Source organism: Oncorhynchus keta, chromosome 14, assembly GCF_023373465.1.
Source record: "Oncorhynchus keta strain PuntledgeMale-10-30-2019 chromosome 14, Oket_V2, whole genome shotgun sequence".
In the NCBI taxonomy this organism is placed as follows: domain Eukaryota; kingdom Metazoa; phylum Chordata; class Actinopteri; order Salmoniformes; family Salmonidae; genus Oncorhynchus; species Oncorhynchus keta.
In genome coordinates, this window is record NC_068434.1 from 9,293,191 (window position 1) to 9,313,750 (window position 20,560).

The 20,560-nt window shown below is 42.9% G+C and overlaps 1 protein-coding gene across 24 annotated transcripts in view; it reads right to left on the reverse strand.

Annotated features, from left to right (window-relative positions):
- The window catches only part of ddr2l (discoidin domain receptor family, member 2, like), a 64,233-nt gene extending 44,960 nt beyond the window's left edge, over positions 1-19,273 (reverse strand). For all 24 annotated transcript variants that reach the window (XM_052460996.1, XM_052460994.1, XM_052460986.1 and 21 more), the window contains exon 1: positions 19,094-19,273. The gene's annotated coding sequence lies outside the window, so the exon portion shown is untranslated. The remainder of the gene's footprint in view (positions 1-19,093) is intronic.
- Positions 19,274-20,560: the final 1,287 nt, after the last annotated feature.

Below are 20,560 nucleotides of genomic sequence, written 5' to 3' on the forward strand. Positions count from 1 at the left end.
CCAAATCAGTAAACACGGGCACCCTCATAGATGTCATCCTAACTAACTCACCCTCCAAATACACCTCTGCTGTTTTCAATCAAGATCTCAGCGATCACTGCCTCATTGCCTGCATCCGTAATGGGTCTGCGACCAAACGACCACCCCTCATCACTGTCAAACGCTCCTTAAAACACTTCAGCGAGCAGGCCTTTCTAATCGACCTGGCCCGGGTATCCTGGAATGACATTGAACTCATCCCGTCAGTAGAGGATGCCTGGCTATTCCTTAAAAGTGCCTTCCTCACCATCTTAAATAAGCATGCCCCACTCAAAAAAGTTTGAACTAGGAATATAGTCCTTGGTTCACTCCAGACCTGTCTGCCCTTGACCAGCACAAAAACATCCTGTGGCGTTCTGCATTAGCATCGAATAGCCCCCGTGATATGCAACTTTTCAGGGAAGTTAGGAACAAATATACACAGGCAGTTAGAAAAGCTAAGGCAAGCTTTTTCAAACAGAAATTTGCATCCTGTAGTACTAACTCAAAAAAATTATGGGACACTGTACAGTCCATGGAGAATAACAGCACCTCCTCCCAGCTGCCCAATGCTCTGAGGCTAGGAAACACTGTCACCACCGATAAATCCACTATAATTGAGAATTTCAATAAGCAATTCTTTACGGCTGGCCAGAGCTACATAATCTGGACCCCTACAAATCAGCCGGGCTAGACAATCTGGACCCTCTCTTTCTAAAATTATCTGCCGAAATTGTTGCAACCCCTATTACTAGCCTGTTCAACCTCTCTTTCGTATCGTCTGAAATTCCCAAAGGTTTGGAAAGCTGGCAGATTCGACAGCCTTGGTTTCTCAAATGATTGCCTCGCCTGGTTTACCAACTACTTCTCTGATAGAGTTCAGTGTGTCAAATCTAAGGGGCTGCTGTCCGGACCTCTGGCAGTCTTTATGGGGGTGCCACAGGGTTCAATTCACGGGACGACTCTCTTCTCTGTATACATCAATAATGTCGCTCTTGCTGCTGGTGATTCTCTGATCCACCTCTACGCAGACGACACCATTCTGTATACTTCTGGCCCCTCTTTGGACACTGTGTTAACTAATCTCCAGACGAGCTTCAATGTCATACAACTCTCCTTCCGTGGCCTCCAACTGCTCTTAAACGCAAGTAAAACTAAATACATGCTATTCAATCGATCACTGCCTGCACCTGCTCGCCCGTCCAGCATCACTACTCTGGACGGTTCTGACTTAGAATACGTGGACAACTACAAATACCTGGGTGTCTGGTTAGACTGTAAACTCTCCTTTCAGACTCACATTAAGCATCTCCAACCCAAAATGAAATCTATATCGCAACAAAGCAGCCTTCATTCATGCCGCCAAACATATGCTGGTAAAACTGATCATCCTACCGATCCTCGACTTCGGTGATGTCATCTATAAAATAGCCTCCAATACCCTACTCACCAAACTGGATGCAGTCTATCACAGTGCCATCCGTTTTGTCACCAAAGCCCCATACACTACCCACCATTGCGACCTGTACGCTCTCGTTGGTTGGCCCTTGCTTCATACTCGTCGCCAAACCCACTGGCTACAGGTTATCTACAAGTCTCTGCTAGGTAAAGCCCTGCCTTATCTCAGCTCACTGATCACCATAGCAGCACCCACTCGTAGCACGCGCTTCAGCAGGTATATCTCACTGGTCACCCCCAAAGCCAATTCCTCCTTTGGTCGTCTTTCCTTCCAGTTCTCTGCTGCCCATGACTGGAACGAACTGCAAAAATCTCTGAAGCTGGAGACTCACATCTCCCTCACTAGCTTTAAACACCAGCTGTCAGAGCAGCTCACATATCACTGCACCTGTACATAGCCCATCTGTAAACAGCCCATCTATCTACCTTATCCCCATACTGTATTTATTTATTTATCTAGCTCCTTTACACCCCAGTATCTCTACTTGCATTCATCTTCTGCCGATCTACCATTCCAGTGTTTAATTGCTACATTGTAATTACTTCGCCACAGTGGCCTATTTATTTCCTTAACTTACCTCATTTGCACTCACTGTATATAGACTTTTTGATTTCTTTTGATATACTGTATTATTGACTGTATGTTTTGTTTATTCCATGTGTAACTCTGTGTTGTTGTATGTGTCGAATTGCTATGTTTTATTTTGGCCAGGTCGCAGTTGCAAATGAGAACTTGTTCTCAACTAGCCCACCTGGAAATATAACCGAATACAAACAGTGTAGCTATTCCCTCCGCAAGGCAATCAAACAAGCTAAGCGTCAGTATAGAGACAAAGTAGAATCTCAATTCAACGGCTCAGACACAAGAGGTATGTGGCAGGGTCTACAGTCAATCAAGGATTACAACATGAAAACCAGCCCTGTCACGGACCAGGATGTCTTGCTCCCAGGCAGACTAAATAACTTTTTGCCCGCTTTGAGGACAATACAGTGCCACTGACACGGCCTGCAACCAAAACATGCGACCTCTCCTTCACTGCAGCCGAGGTGAATAAAACATTTAAACGTGTTAACCCTCGCAAGGCTGCAGGCCCAGACGGCATCCCCAGCCGCGCCCTCAGAGAATGCGCAGACCAGCTGGCTGGTGTGTTTACGGACATATTCAATCAATCTCTTTCCCAGTCTGCTGTTCCCACATGCTTCAAGAGGGCCACCATTGTTCCTGTTCCCAAGAAAGTTAAGGTAACTGAGCTAAATGACTACCGCCCCGTAGCACTCACTTCCGTCATCATGAAGTGCTTTGAGAGACTAGTCAAGGACCATATCACCTCCACCCTACCTGACACCCTAGACCCACTCCAATTTGCTTACCGCCCAAATAGGTCCACAGACGATGCAATCTCAACCACACTGCACACTGCCCTAACCCATCTGGACAAGAGGAATACCTATGTGAGAATGCTGTTCATCGACTACAGCTCGGCATTTAACACCATAGTACCCTCCAAGCTCGTCATCAAGTTCGAGACCCTGGGTCTCGACCCCGCCCTGTGCAACTGGGTACTGGACTTCCTGACGGGCCGCCCCCAGGTGGTGAGGGTAGGCAACAACATCTCCACTCCGCTGATCCTCAACACTGGGGCCCCACAAGGGTGCGTTCTGAGCCCTCTCCTGTACTCCCTGTTCACCCACGACTGCGTGGCCACGCACGCCTCCAACTCAATCATCAAGTTTGCGGACGACACAACAGTGGTAGGCTTGATTACCAACAACGACGAGACGGCCTACAGGGAGGAGGTGAGGGCCCTCGGAGTGTGGTGTCAGGAAAATAACCTCACACTCAACATCAACAAAACTAAGGAGATGATTGTGGACTTCAGGAAACAGCAGAGGGAACACCCCCCTATCCACATCGATGGAACAGTAGTGGAGAGGGTAGCAAGTTTTAAGTTCCTCGGCATACACATCACAGACACATCACAGACAAACTGAATTGGTCCACCCACACAGACAGCATCGTGAACGGACGCTGAAGAAATTCGGCTTGTCACCAAAAGCACTCACAAACTTCTACAGATGCACAATCGAGAGCATCCTGGCAGGCTGTATCACCGCCTGGTAAGGGCAACTTCTCCGCCCACAACCGTAAGGCTCTCCAGAGGGTAGTGAGGTCTGCACAACGCATCACCGGGGGCACACTACCTGCCCTCCAGGACACCTACACCACCCGATGTTACAGGAAGGCCATAAAGATCATCAAGGACAACAACCACCCGAGCCACTGCCTGTTCACCCCGCTATCATCCAGAAGGCGAGGTCAGTACAGGTGCATAAAAGCTGGGACCGAGAGACTGAAAAACAGCTTCTATCTCAAGGCCACCAGACTGTTAAACAGCCACCACTAACATTGAGTGGCTGCTGCCAACACACTGACTCAACTCCAGCCACTTTAATAATGGGAATTGATGGGAAATGATGTAAAATATATCACTAGCCACTTTAAACAATGCTACCTAATATAATGTTTACATACCCTACATTATTCATCTCATATGAATATGTATATACTGTACTCTATATCATCTACTGCATCCTTATGTAATACATGTATCACTAGCCACTTTAATAATATATAATATATGCCATTTAGCAGACGCTTTAATCCAAAGTGACTTACAGTCATGTGTGCATACATTCTATGTATGGGTGGTCCCGGGAATCGAACCCACTACCCTGGCTACAAGCGCCATGCTCTACCAACTGAGCTACAGAAGGACCACTAGGACCATTAACTATGCCACTTTGTTTACATACTCATCTCATATGTATATACTGCACTCAATACCATCTACTGTATCTTGCCTATGCCGCTCTGTACCATCACTCATTCATATATCTTTATGTACGTATTCTTTATCCCCTTACACTTGTGTCTATAAGGTAGTAGTTTTGGAATTGTTAGCTAGATTACTTGTTGGTTATTACTGCATTGTCGGAACTAGAAGCACAAACATTTCGCTACACTCGCATTAACATCTGCTAGCCATGTGTATGTGACAAATACAATTTGATTTGATTTGGTTAAATAAATAAAACATGTGCTCTGGGGAGGGCAGGCTAGAAACCCAACCACAACCTGCACATGCACACACACAGACACACACACAGACACACACACAGACACACACACCATCATGTTTACATTAATGTTCAGGACTTTTTCAGGAGTGAAAATTGAAAATTGATTCTCATTCAAAACCCCTAACCCTTAACCTAACCCTTGTCTTTACCCTTAACCATCAACCTTTACCCTAACCTTAACCCCTAACCCTAAACTTAACCCCTAACCCTTAACCTAACCCTTAACCTTTACCCTAACCTTAACCCCTAGCCCTTACTTTTACCCTAACCCCTAACCCTTAATCTAACCCGTAACCTTTACCCTAACCTTAACCGTTACCTTCACCCTAACCTTAACCCCTAACCCTTACCCTAACCCTTTACCCTAACCCCTAACCTAACGCTTAACCTTTACCCTAACCTTAACCCTAACCCTTACCTTTACCCTAACCTTAACCCCAAACCCTAACTCCTAATCATACCCCAAAGCCTAAACCTTAAATTGCATTTGAACTTTTTATCACATGCAAAATGTCCTGACTTTTCAGATTTAGTTTTATTTTCCTATCTTGTCAGGACATTCTGGTCACATGTCAGGACATTCTGGTCAAATGTCAGGACATTTAAAACAAAATACATGAAACAAGTAGGTCTAAACAAAATAGATGATGTGACTTTACTTTTATGTATTTAGTAGATAATAAATCTGAAATGAAACACCATCACATTGACACAGAGTTACCATGAAATACCATCGGACCAAGGATCGGACCAAGATGCGGCGTGGTAAGTGTTCATGACGATTTTAATAAGAAAAAGCACTGAACACTATGAAATACAAAAACAATAAACGAATATGTGAAATAACCAAACCGAAACAGTACCGTGTGGCGAAACAAACACCCACAAACCAACAGTGAAACCCAGGCTACCTAAATATGGTTCTCAATCAGGGACAACGATAAACAGCTGCCTCTGATTGAGAACCATATCAGGTTACAAACACAGAAATTGAAATTGAAAAACATAGAAACACAAACATAGACTGCCCACCCCAACTCACGCCCTGACCATACTAAATAAATAAATAAATATTCATAAAGTTTACATACACTTAGGTTGTATGTAAACTAGTTTTTCAACCACTCCACAAATTTCTTGTTAATAAACTATAGTTTTGGCAAGTCGGTTAGGATATCTACTTTGTGCATGACACAAGTAATTTTTCCAACAATTGTTTACAGACATATTATTCCCCTTATAATTCACTGTATCACAATCCCAGTGGGTCAGAAGTTTACATACACTAAGTTGACTGTGCCTTTAAACAGTTTGGAAAATTCCGGAAAATGATGTCATGACTTTAGAAGCTGCTGATAGGCAAATTGACATAATTTGAGTCAATTGGAGGTGTAGCTGTGGATGTATTTCAAGGCCGACCATCAACCTCAGTGCCTCTTTGCTTAATATCACGGGAAAGTCAAATGAAATCAGCCAAGACCTCTGAAAAAAATGGTGGACCTCCACAAGTCCGGTTCATCCTTGGGTGCAATTTCCAAAGGCCTGACGGTACCACGTTCATCTGTACAAACAACAGTATGCAACTATAAACACCATCAGCAAGGAAGAAGCCACTGCTCCATCAAAAAGCCAGACTACGGTTTGCAACTGCACATGGTGACAAAGATCGTACTTTTTGGAGAAATGTCCTCTGACCTCTGTCCTCAAAAATACAACTGTTTGGCGATAATGACCATCGTTATGTTTGGAGGAAAAAGGGGGAGGCTTGCAAGCCGAAGACCACCATCCCAACCATGAAGCACGGGGGTGGCAGCATCATGTTGTGAGGGTGCTTTGTTGCAGGAGGGACTGTTGCACTTCACAAAATAGACGGCATCATGAGGTAGGAAAATTATGTGGATGGAAAATTATGTGGATATATTGAAGCAACATCTCAAGACATCAGTTAAACGTCAGTTAAAGCTTGGTCGCAAATGGGTCTTCCAAATGGAAAATGACCCCAAGCATACTTCCAAAGTTGTGTCAAAATGGACAACAGGGTCAAAGTGTTGGAGTGGCCATCACAAAGCCCAGACCTCAATCCTATAGAAAATCTGTGGGCAGAACTGAAAAAGACTGTGAGCAAGGAGGCCTACAAACCTGACTCAGTTACACCAGATCTGTCAGGAGGAATGGGCCAAAATTCAACCAACTTATGTGGGAAGCTTGTGGAAGGCTACCCGAAACGTTTAACCCAAGTTAAACAATTTAAAGGCAATGCTACCAAATACTAATTGAGTGTATGTAAACTTCTGACCCACAGGGAATGTGATGAAATAAATAAAATCATTCTCTGTAGTATTATTCAGACATTTCACATTCTTAAAATAAAGTGGTGACCCTAACTGACCTAAGACAGGGACTTTTTACTAGGATTAAATATCAGGAATAGTGAAAAACTGAGTTTTAATATAGTTGGCTGAGGTGTATGTAAACTTCCAACTTCAACTGTATATACAGTAGAGGTCGACCTATTAATCGGAATGGCCGATTAATTAGGGCCGATTTCAAGTTTTCATAACAATCGGAAATCTGTATTTTTGGACACCGATTTGGACGATTTAAAAAAAATAATTTTAACACCTTTATTTAATCTTTATTTAACCAGGCAAGTCAGTTAAGAACACATTCTTATTTTCAATGACGGCCAAGGAACAGTGGGTTAACTGCCTTGTTCAGGGGCAGAACGACAGATTTTTACCTTGTCAGCTCGGGGGATTCAATCTTGCAACCTTACGGTTAACTAGTCCAATGCTCTAAACACCTGATTACATTGCACTCCACGAGGAGACTGCCTGTTACGCGAATGCAGTAAGCCAAGGTAAGTTGCTAGCTAGCATTAAACGTATCTTACAAAAAAACAAACAATCAATCAATCATAATCACCAGTTAACTACACATGGTTGATGATATTACTAGTTTATCTAGCGTGTCCTGCGTTGCATATAATCAATGCGATGCGTATCGTTGCTCCAATGTGTACCTAACCATAAACATCAATGCCTTTCAATCAATACACAGAAGTATATATTTTCAAACCTGCATATTTAGCTAAAATAAATCCAGGTTAGCAGGCAATATTAACCAGGTGAAGTTGTGTCACTTTTCATTGCACGCAGAGTCAGTGTATATGCAACAGTTTGGGCCGCCTAATTTGCCATAATTTTATATAATTATAACATAACATTGAAGGTTGTGCAATCTAACAGGAATATTTAGACTTATGGATGCCACCTGTTAGATAAAATACGGAACGGTTCTGTATTTCACTGAAAGAATAAACGTCTTGTTTTCGAGCTGATGGTTTCCGGATTCGACCATAAGATCTGATCTAAGGATCGTATTTCTGTGTGTTATCATGTTATAACTAAGTCTATGATTTGATAGAGCAGTCTGACTGAGCGGTGGTAGGCAGCAGCAGGCTCATAAGCATTCATTCAAACAGCACTTTAGTGCGTTTGCCAGCAGCTGTTTATGACTTCAAGCCTATCAACTCCTGAGATTAGGCTGGTGTAACCGATGTGAAATGGCTAGCTAGTTAGCGGGGTGCGCGCTAATAGCGTTTCAAATGTCACTCGCTCTGAGACTTGGAGTGGTTGTTCCCCTTGCTCTGCTCTGCAGGGGCCGCGGCTTTTGTGGAGCGATGGTTAACGCTGCTTCAAGGGTGGCTGTTGTCGTTGTGTTCCTGGTTCGTGCCCAGATAGGAGCGAGGAGAGGGATGGAAGCTATACTGTTACACCGGCAATAATAAAGTGCCTATAAGAACATCCAATAGTCAAAGGTTAATGAAATACAAATGGTATAGAGGGAAATAGTCCTATAATTCCTATAATAACTACAACCTAAAACTGGGAATATTGAAGACTCATGTTAAAAGGAACCACCAGCTTTCATATGTTCTCATGTTCTGAGCAAGGAACTTAAACATTAGCTTTCTTACATGGCACATATTGCACTTTTACTTTCTTCTTCAACACTCCAACATGTTTTTGCATTATTTAAACCAAATTGAACATGTTTCATTATTTATTTGTGGATTATATTAAGTTAAAATAAGTGTTCATCCAGTATTGTTGTAATTGTCATTATTACAAATACATTGTAAAAAATCGGCCGATTAATCGTGCCGGCTTTTTTTTTATCCTCCAATAATTGGTATCGGCGTTGAAAAATCATAATTGGTCAATTATCGGTCATAATCGGTATGATATTGGCACAGTGGTCTGATATTGGCACAGTGGTCTGATATTGGCACAGTGGTCTAATATTGGCACAGTGGTCTGATATTGGCACAGTGGTCTGATATTGGCACAGCGGTCTGATATTGGCACAGCAGTCTGATATTGGCACAGTGGTCTAATATTGGCACAGCAGTCTGATATTGGCACAGTGGTCTAATATTGGCACAGTGGTCTGATATTGGCACAGTGGTCTGATATTGGCACAGTGGTCTGATATTGGCACAGTAGTCTGATATTGGCACACAGTGGTCTGATATTGGCACAGCTGTCTGATATTAGCACAGTGGTCTGATATTGGCACAGCTGTCTGATATTGGCACAGTAGTCTGATATTGGCACAGTGATCTGATATTGGCACAGCGGTCTGATATTGGCACAGCTGTCTGATATTAGCACAGTGGTCTGATATTGGCACAGTGGTCTGATATTGGCACAGTGATCTGATATTGGCACAGCTGTCAAATATTGGCACAGCGGTCTGATATTGGCACAGCTGTCTGATATTAGCACAGTGGTCTGATATTGGCACAGCGGTCTGATATTGGCACAGCTGTCTGATATTGGCACAGCGGTCTGATATTGGCACAGTGATCTGATATTGGCACAGCGGTCTGATATTGGCACAGCTGTCTGATATTAGCACAGTGGTCTGATATTGGCACAGTGGTCTGATATTGGCACAGTGATCTGATATTGGCACAGCTGTCTGATATTGGCACAGCGGTCTGATATTGGCACAGCTGTCTGATATTAGCACAGTGGTCTGATATTGGCACAGCGGTCTGATATTGGCACAGCTGTCTGATATTGGCACAGTGGTCTGATATTGGCACAGTGGTCTGATATTGGCACAGCGGTCTGATATTGGCACAGCTGTCTGATATTAGCACAGTGGTCTGATATTGGCACGCAGCGGTCTGATATTGGCACACAGTGGTCTGATATTGGCCAGCAATTTCCGTACCACGCAGTGATGCAACCGGTCAGGATGCTCTCAATGTTGCAGCTGTAGAACCTGTAGATCTCAGGACCCATGCCAAATCTTTTCAGTCTCCTGAGGGGGAACAGGCATTGTCGTGCCCTCTTCACGACTGTCTTGGTGTGTTTGGACCATTCTAGTTTGTTGGTGATGTGGACAGCAAGGAACTTGAAGCTCTCAACCTGCTCCACTACAGCCCCATCGATGAGAATGGGGGCGTGCTCGGTCCTCAAGTTCCTGTAGTCTACAATCATCTCCTTAGTCTTGGTTACGTGGAGGGATAGGTTGTTATTCTGGCACCACCTGGCCAGGTCTCTGATTGGATAGATAGAATGTGGATCCCCAGCCTGCTGGCTTAAGTAATGTGTTTAAGTGTATTTTTTGCATTTATGTCCAAATGACAGATCATTTTAACTATAAACATCTGTTTATAACCATAAAGCATTGTGGGTGAGAGGAGTATATGAAAAAGAGACAAAGCTAATTAGGATTGAGATAACAGCCTCATCACCTCCTTTTGAGACACTGATGTTCCCTCTGGGAAAATTATTGTTATTATATTCTATGTAATTCTATTCTATGTTATTGTTTTCTATGCTAATCTACTATATGTTATTCTATTCTATGTTATTCTATTCTATGTTATGCTATTATATGTTACTCCATTCTATGTTATTCTATTCTATGTTATGCTATTATATGTTACTCCATTCTATGTTATTCTATTCTATGTTATTCTATTCTATGCTATTTTATTATATGCTATGCTATTCTATGGTGTTCTATGTTATTCTATTCTATGTTATTCTATTCTATGCTATTCTATGTTATTTTTATTCTGTGTTATTCTGATCTATAACATTTTTACAAACTCAAGAAACAGACATGAAAAGATAATTAGTTAAAACATCTCTGAAGGCCCTAGTGGTATATTGTAGGGCATGTGTAACTACTGTGAATTTGCATAAAGGAAATGCATTAGGCCCAAACATCAGGTCTCGAACAGTGTTTTTCATTCAATTGGATGATATTTGGATGAAACCAGTTCAAAGTGACTCAAGTATGAAAAATAACTGTAGCTGGTACATTGATCACGTTTGAAAATAAAGTTGCTGGTCCCCTGCCCCCCGTGTCAAACACTTGGATTCAGGAGGCAGACATTACCAAGGTTTTACTTCCAGGCTTTATGCAACATCACATAAAGCCGGAAATGTAATACATCAATAGTAGCGTCTCGTCATATTTTGTCATTTAAATATGTACCGCTTTAAAACCGTCATCACATGTGCGCTTACACCTTCCTTTGGCTTTGTTTACCAACTGTAAGCTAGCTACTAGCTCAAGCAGAACGTACGACCAAAGATTCTGGTAACCACCATTTGTGGTGGTTTGGCTGGGCTACGCCGTCATTGTAAAATAAGAATTTGTTCTTAACTGACTTGCCTAGTTAAATAACGGTTAAACAATTATACATTTAAAAAATCCCTAAGACCCTGACATTAAGTCTGAGATGCTGCATCTACTTCCAGGCAACCGCCACAGCAGGAATGCTGTGATACAAAATAAGCTTTCTGGTCTCCAGTGCGTCTCCTCGGACCGGGGTACAAGGCAAGGCTGGTTCTCAAGGCAACGCAGACAGGCTCCTGGATCTCCTCTTTAACGAGTTCACCAGGGCCGTGATCCAGCACTGTATGTGGGGAAGCTGTCCATCCCAGGACCCCTGTCTGCCCAGTGAGAGAGGCCTGAGCTGTCCATCCCAGGACCCCTGTCTGCCCAGTGAGAGAGACCTGAGCTGTCTATCCCAGGACCCCTGTCTGCCCAGTGAGAGAGGCCTGAGCTGTCCATCCCAGGACCCCTGTCTGCCCAGTGTGAGAGACCTGAGCTGTCCATCCCAGGACCCCTGTCTGCCCAGTGTGAGAGACCTGAGCTGTCCATCCCAGGACCCCTGTCTGCCCAGTGTGAGAGACCTGAGCTGTCCATCCCAGGACCCCTGTCTGCCCAGTGAGAGAGATATGAGCTGTCCATCCCAGGACCCCTGTCTGCCCAGTGAGAGAGGCCTGAGCTGTCCATCCCAGGACCCCTGTCTCCCCAGTGAGAGAGACCTGAGCTGTCCATCCCAGGACCCCTGTCTGCCCAGTGAGAGAGGCCTGAGCTGTCCATCCCAGGACCCCTGTCTGCCCAGTGAGAGAGGCCTGAGCTGTCCATCCCAGGACCCCTGTCTGCCCAGTGTGAGAGACCTGAGCTGTCCATCCCAGGACCCCTGTCTGCCCAGTGAGAGAGGCCTGAGCTGTCCATCCCAGGACCCCTGTCTGCCCAGTGAGAGAGACCTGAGCTGTCCATCCCATGACCCCTGTCTCCCCAGTGAGAGAGGCCTGAGCTGTCCATCCCAGGACCCCTGTCTGCCCAGTGAGAGAGACCTGAGCAGTCCATCCCAGAACCCCTGTCTGCCCAGTGAGAGAGACCTGAGCTGTCCATCCCAGGACCCCTGTCTCCCCAGTGAGAGAGACCTGAGCTGTCCATCCCAGGACCCCTGTCTGCCCAGTGTGAGAGACCTGAGCTGTCTATCCCAGGACCCCTGTCTGCCCAGTGAGAGAGACCTGAGCTGTCCATCCCAGGACCCCTGTCTGCCCACTGAGAGAGACCTGAGCTGTCCATCCCAGGACCCCTGTCTGCCCAGTTTGAGAGGCCTGACAAGGAGGAAGCCATAGCTGGATTTGTCTTGGGGGTGACTGTTGCCAAGTGGCTGTCTGAAGACCCTGCTTGATTGAAGTGGGGTACATGGGACCCTTTCCATGCACTCTTCAACCTCAGGAGGCTAAAGACATTTGGCTTGTTACTTAAAACCCTCACAAACATTTACAGATGCACAATTGAAAGCATCCTGTTGGGCTGTATCACCACCTGGTACAGCAACTGCACCGCCCTCAACCACAAGGCTCTCCAGGGGGTGGTGCGGTCTGCCAAATGCATCACAGGGGGCAAACTACCTGCCCTCCAGGACACCTACAGCACCCGATGACATAGGAAGGCCAAAAATCATCAAGGACATCAACCACTCGAGCCACTGCCTGTCCATCCCACTATCATCCAGAAGGCGAGGTCAGTACAGGTACATCAAAGATGGGACCGAGAGACTGAAAAACAGCTTATATCTCAAGCCATCATATACATATTACTGCACTGTCGGAAATAGAGGTACAAGCATTTCGGTACACCCGCAATAACATCTGCTAATCACGTGTATGTGACCAATAAAAATATGATTTGATTTGATCTATCTCTGTAGTTGAAGTGCATTTCCTAAAGCATAAACTTATACGAGATATGACATCATATTGTTACTTTTTATTGTTCTTTTTCAAGCATTCAGACGTGAGAGAAGTGTTACAAATTGTACAAGTCAATGAGTCCTGCACACTGTTAGGGTGGCCGGGTGGCATTACGAGGATAAATCAGTCTGATTAATTTCATGTTTAAGATTCTAATCCAGTATCCAATAGGATTCCTTCCTACAAAGTCTCCAGTAGATCACAACAACCCTGAGTAAAGAGCCTGAAAAAAATCCCACTTGATTCAACACAGAATACACCAGAAAAACCAGACGGAGAGGGTGGTGCTAGTTAAACCCTATTTCCCACAACGCCAGGAGGAAACAAACTCGCTCACCAAAGTTGGACAGGAAATAAATTAATAGTTCTCCTAGGGTCATAGTGTGCAATGCACAGTCACTGGTCTGTCAATCCTGCTGTCAGAGAGAGGTGAAATTGCTGCTGTGTAAGAGACATGGTTTGATCCAGATGTACAAACCTGAACTCTGGGAAATTAATGTTTTCAACACCTAAACCAAGACAAGGTCAAAGGGTAAGGGGTGTGACACTTTATAAAAGAGAGGATATGCCTGCACACAACCTCCCATTCATAGAGGTATCAGCTGAAATACACACAACCTCCCATTCGTAGAGGTACCAGCTGAAATACACACGACCTCCCATTCATAGAGGTATCAGCTGAAATACACACGACCTCCCATTCATAGAGGTACCAGCTGAAATACACACAACCTCCCATTCATAGAGGTACCAGCTGAAATACACACAACCTCCCATTCATAGAGGTACCAGCTGAAATACACACAACCTCCCATTCGTAGAGGTACCAGCTGAAATACACACAACCTCCCATTCATAGAGGTACCAGCTGAAATACACACAACCTCCCATTCATAGAGGTACCAGCTGAAATACACACAACCTCCCATTCATAGAGGTACCAGCTGAAATACACACAACCTCCCATTCATAGAGGTACCAGCTGAAATACACACAACCTCCCATTCGTAGAGGTACCCGCTGAAATACACACAACCTCCCATTCGTAGAGGTACCAGCTGAAATACACACAACCTCCCATTCATAGAGGTACCAGCTGAAATACACACAACCTCCCATTCATAGAGGTACCAGCTGAAATACACACGACCTCCCATTCATAGAGGTACCAGCTGAAATACACACAACCTCCCATTCATAGAGGTACCAGCTGAAATACACACAACCTCCCATTCATAGAGGTACCAGCTGAAATACACACGACCTCCCATTCATAGAGGTACCAGCTGAAATACACACAACCTCCCATTCATAGAGGTACCAGCTGAAATACACACAACCTTCCATTCATAGAGGTACCAGCTGAAATACACACAACCTTCCATTCATAGAGGTACCAGCTGAAATACACACAACCTCCCATTCATAGAGGTACCAGCTGAAATACACACAACCTCCCATTCATAGAGGTACCAGCTGAAATACACACAACCTCCCATTCATAGAGGTACCAGCTGAAATACACACAACCTCCCATTCATAGAGGTACCAGCTGAAATACACACAACCTCCCATTCGTAGAGGTACCAGCTGAAATACACACAACCTCCCATTCGTAGAGGTACCAGCTGAAATACACACAACCTCCCATTCATAGAGGTACCAGCTGAAATACACACAACCTCCCATTCATAGAGGTACCAGCTGAAATACACACAACCTCCCATTCATAGAGGTACCAGCTGAAATACACACGACCTCCCATTCATAGAGGTACCAGCTGAAATACACACAACCTCCCATTCGTAGAGGTACCAGCTGAATTGCAGTGTTTGTGGCGATGGCTTACATCTAAACGATTACCAAGACAAGTTGGATCGATTATATAAATTATTCCCTCCCTCAATCCAATTCAGAATATCAACATATCCAACATCCAATGGACAGCCTTGATACTATCAGAGCAAAATATGTTAATGCTAGGATTATTATCATGGGTGATTTAAACAACGTCCAATGTAAATGTAATGTAAATGTCCATGCGTCTGGACTTAATGGGAATCGATTACAACCCCTTGTTAACATTCCAACAAGACGGAATGCCATCCTTGACTTGTATAATTACCCCTAACAACAATGAGTATGTTTACATGCACGCAAATAATTCAATATTAAACTGAATATGGCAGAAGGCCGATTATTATTATTATTATTATTATTATTATTATTATTATTATTATAGTCACATAAACACATTAGTCTGCTTATCTTAACCGGTGTACGGTGAAAATCAAAGTGAGCATATTGCCGATTAAAATGCAGTGGTATTCTGAGCAATCTTTCTAATCAGGACATGTAAATATCTTAATCGGCATCCCAGCGGTGTATTTCATCTGCGCTTGTGCCAGCACCTGTAGTGCCAGCACCTGTAGTGCCAGCACCTGTAGTGCCAGCACCTGTAGTGCCAGCACCTGTAGTGCCAGCACCTGTAGTGCCAGCACCTGTAGTGCCAGCACCTGTAGTGCCAGCACCTGTAGTGCCAGCACCTGTAGTGCAAGTCTCCCTCTTGGCATTGAGAGAAGCATTTCGCTACACTCGCATTAACATCTGCTAACCATGTGTATGTGACAAATAAAATTTGATTTGAATCCAAGAGCGTGCAAAGCTGTCATCGAGGCAAAGGGTAGCTACTTTGAAGAATCTAAAATCTAAAATATATTTAGATTTTTTTAACACTTTTTTGGTTATTACATGATTCCATATGTGTTATTTCATAGTATTGATGTCTTCACTATTATTCTACAATGTAGAAAATAGTTTTAAAAAATGTAAGAAAAACCGTTGGATGAGTAGGTGTGTCCAAACATTGACTGGTATTGAATACAGTTGATGTCTGAAGTTTACATACACCTTAGCCAAATACCGTACATTTAAACTCAGTTTTTCACAATTCCTGACATTTAATCAGAGTAAAAATTCCCTGTCTTAGGTCAGTTAGGATCACCACTTTATTTTAAGAATGTGAAATGTCAGAATAGCAGAGAGAATTATTTATTTCAGCTTTTATTTTTTTCATCACATTCCCAGTTGGTCAGAAGTTTACATACTTGCAATTAGTATTTGGTAGCATTGCCTTTAATTTGTTTAACTTGGGTCAAACGTTTTGGGTAGACTTCCACAAGCTTCCCACAATAAGTTGGGTGAATTTTGGCCCATTCCTCCTGACACAGCTGGTGTAACTGAGTCAGATTTATAGGCCTCCTTGCTCGCACACGCTTTTTCAGTTCTGCCCACATAGGATTGAGGTCAGGGCTTTGTGATGGCCACTCCAACACCTTGACTTTGTTGTCCTTAAGCCATTTTGCCACAATGTTGGAACTATGCTTGGGGTCATTGTCCATTTGGAAGACCCATTTGCGACCAAGCTTTAACTTCCTGACTGATGTCTTGAGATGTTGCTTCAATATATCCACATAATTTTCCTACCTCATGATGTCATCTATTTTGTGAAGTGCACCAGTCCCTCCAGCAGCAAAGCACCCCCACAAAATGATGCTGCCACCCCGGTGCTTCATGGTTGGAATGGTGTTCTTCGGTTTGCAAGCCTCCCGCTTTCTCCTCCAAACATAATGTCATTTTGGCCAAACAGTTCTAATTTTGTTTCATCAGATGAGAGGACATTTCTCCAAAAAGTACGATCTTGTCCCCATGTGCAGTTGCAAACTAATCCTGGCTTTTTATTGGCAGTTTTGGAGCAGTGGCTTCTTCCTTGCTGAGCGGCCTTTCAGGTTATGTCGATGTAGGACTCATTTCACTGTGGATATAGATAATTTTGTACCTGTTTCCTCCAGCTACTTCACAAGGTCCTTTGCTGTTGTTCTGGGATTTATTTGTACTTTGTGCACCAAAGTACGTTCATATCTAGGAGACAGAACACGTCTCCTTCCTGAGTGGTATGACGGCTGCGTGGTCCCATGGTGTTTATACTTGCGTACTATTGTTTATACAGATGAACGTGGTACCTTCAGGCATTTGAAAATTGCTCCCAAGGATGAACCAGACTTGTGGAGGTCTACAAAAAAAATCTGAGGTCTTTGCTGATTTCATTTGATTTTCCCATGATGTCAAGCAAAGAGGCATTGAGTTTGAAGGTAGGCCTTGAAATACATCCACAGGTACACCTCCAATTGACTCAAATTATGTCAATTAGCCTATCAGAAACTTCTGAACCACTGGAATTGTGATACAGTGAATTATAAGTGAAATCATGTCTGTAAACAATTGTTGGAAAAATTACTTGTGTCATGCACAAAGTAGATGTCCTAACCTACTTGCCAAAACTATAGTTTATTAACAAGAAATTTGTGGAGTGGTTGAAAAACTAGTTTCAATGACTCCAACCTAAGTGTATGTACATAATTTCTACTCATCTACCAATAGGTGCCCTTCTCTGCGGGCATTACAAAACCTCCCTGGTGTTTGTGGTTGAATCTGTGTTTGAAATTCAGATAATTGTACAGAGATGAGGTAGGCATTCAAAAATCATGTTAAACACTATTACTGCACACAGAGTGAATCCGTCCAACGTATTATGTTGTTGTGCTTCTACACCTGCATAGCTTGCTGTTTGGGGTTTTAGGCTGGGTTTCTGTACAGCACTTTGAGATATCAGCTGATGTACAAAGGGCTTTATAAATACATTTGATTTGATTTGATTTGTTATGCAAATCTCCTGAACTTACTTAAGCTTTTCATACTTATTGACTCAAGACATTTCAGCTTTTCATACTTATTGACTCAAGACATTTCAGCTTTGCATACTTATTGACTCAAGACATTTCAGCTTTTCATACTTATTGACTCAAGACATTTCAGCTTTTCATTTTTAATTAATTTGTACAAATTTCTAAAAACATAACTCCACTTTGACATTATGGGTTGTTGTGTCTAGTCCAGTGACAAACATTTTAATCCATTTTAAATGCAGGTTGTAACAAAACTAAATGAGGAAAAACATATTGGCCCATTTTTTTCCCTCAAGGCCCCCAATATTAGCCAGATCATTTTGCGCAAAAAAAAAAAACTAAAACAAGTTAGACAGTCCCACTAGGCAAAAAAATGATTTGTTTGGCAATATCAAGGCCTTCAGTTTGGAGACATGTTGGCTATAACCAAGCATAACGCACGCGCCGCGGTTAGAACATAATGACTTGTAATGATTTCAACTATTTTATTGTCAGTGGCCTTATCTCTGCGGTCCCGTAATTACATACCAGTCTACTCTTCAGAAGCAGTCTGTGAAATTTAAAAATAACCAAAAGAAACAGCCTACTTAAACAAGTTAACTGCATTTGGATAAGCAAACGTCAGATAAAACTACAGCAGGGTACACCAACTGGCCCACGGGGGATTTTTGTTTGCCCCCCCAAGTGTTTTTGTTGTTGACATTAAACACAGTAAAAACACCAGCAAATCAGCTCCAAGTGATTTTAATTTTGGATATGTGTTCCCAAGGTATTCCCTACATAATGGAGCGATAGATGTGATCGTATACATATGTAAGCAAGGTTTGAAATGATTATGTTTGGGCGGTTAACCCCCCAAAAAAAAATAAAAAATAAAATAAAGTCAAAAATAATTATAGGCCTAAACGAATATGTTCGATATCCTTATAAATCTGTTGTCAATATCAATAACTTAATCAACAGTTAGTCTACAACAGGGAGGTGTAACGTTTGAGAGGTCCTAGGACGAGCGTAAACTTTTCTCTCTCCGAGTTCGTTTGTTAATCGCAACAAAGACTCCAACATAAACAGCCATGGGATAACTTGTATCTGTTCCAGGCAAATGCAGCTTGTTTCTTTGTACCGATAACATTATCAATTTACCTGATTTGAGTTATTGACGGGATCCCGACAATAGACTTTCCCAACTCGACTGGTCTTCGGACACGCTTGTTGATTAAAATTTCCGGATCATTATCGCAAAAAAGTGGATGATTCTCGGTGTATTACAATGGATCTGAGGATCAGCACACAAGGAAAAAAGTTCCAATGTAATTTTTTACATCACATCCCGCTTCCGGCCCATAGAGGGAGAAGGAGGTGCGACCATGGGCGCAACATGGGCTCATGCGCACGGTCGCGATTTGGGACATTTGTCTAAATTATACGACTCCTGTTCCGTTAGGCACTGGAGCACGCATTTTAAGGCAAATTCACGTGATAAATGTAGGCCTAACCTAAACCTATACTAATCAAGTTTGAGGCCAGTTTCCCTAAATTCCCTAAAATCAGTGATGCCTCTGATGTCATCCCATATTATGGGATGGGGGCTCAAGCGTTTCTAACTAACCTTCTAATCTAGAATCATAATCCCTAATCTTCCATTAACGACACAGAGAGCCTTTTTCAAAATGACTCTGTCAAGGCAACCAACCTACAGACGTAGGACCTTCATTTAATAATTTATTTATTATAAGCAGGAAATGCAAACGTGTGATGTATCTAAGTTTTTAAAAAGCTTCTGAAGTTTGCAATTTCCACTTTAAAATGTCAAATTTGTATGAACCCCATTCAAACATTTCTGTTAATTGTAATCTACATAATAATTCACATTTCCTGTAAATGGAGGATTATTTTCCTGCTGTAGCAAACTGGCTCAAATGAAGATCCTACACCTGTACTGTATAGACCCACTCTGAGTGTCCAGAAACCCCACTTCCAGTCTAGGCCAGCTGTCCAATAAAATCCTACCTGTCATCATCAGAGTGCACCTTGTCAGTGTTTATTTGGAATTGCTCTCTAACATTGCATTTCAATTAAATTCAGAGTTTAGCCAAAGATAGCAGTGCTGGAAATTTTTAATAGCTTTTCACAATGAATAGCCCCAACCAACAATACACATTACATTGTGAGTGAAGGTTGTTGAACACAGTCTCAAGAACTTTAGTGATGGAGCCTAAAGGTGAGGAAGATGTTTTTGCAGCCCCATTTTAAAAAACTTCCTTCCTGTATTGGCACCCTACCAGAATGCAATCATACGACTAGAGTAGACAACATGAGTTATCTGGAACACAATAAGTGTTTGTTTTTTCATTGCTAAATGCTATTATTTTGATGTGAGGTTGTCCCTTAAATCTGCTTAGGTTAGTGCTGATCTATGATCAGGTCTCCCCTGTTCATGTAATCATATTCATTATGATCTAAAAGGTGAAACTGATCCTAGATCAGCACTCATACTCTGAGATGCTTTATGTACTGTATACTTTGAACAGCAGAGGACAGTATAACCTAACAGCAAGGAGATTGAAACTCGGTAACCCATGAAGTGTTTTTCTCCTTGCACTCCCACAT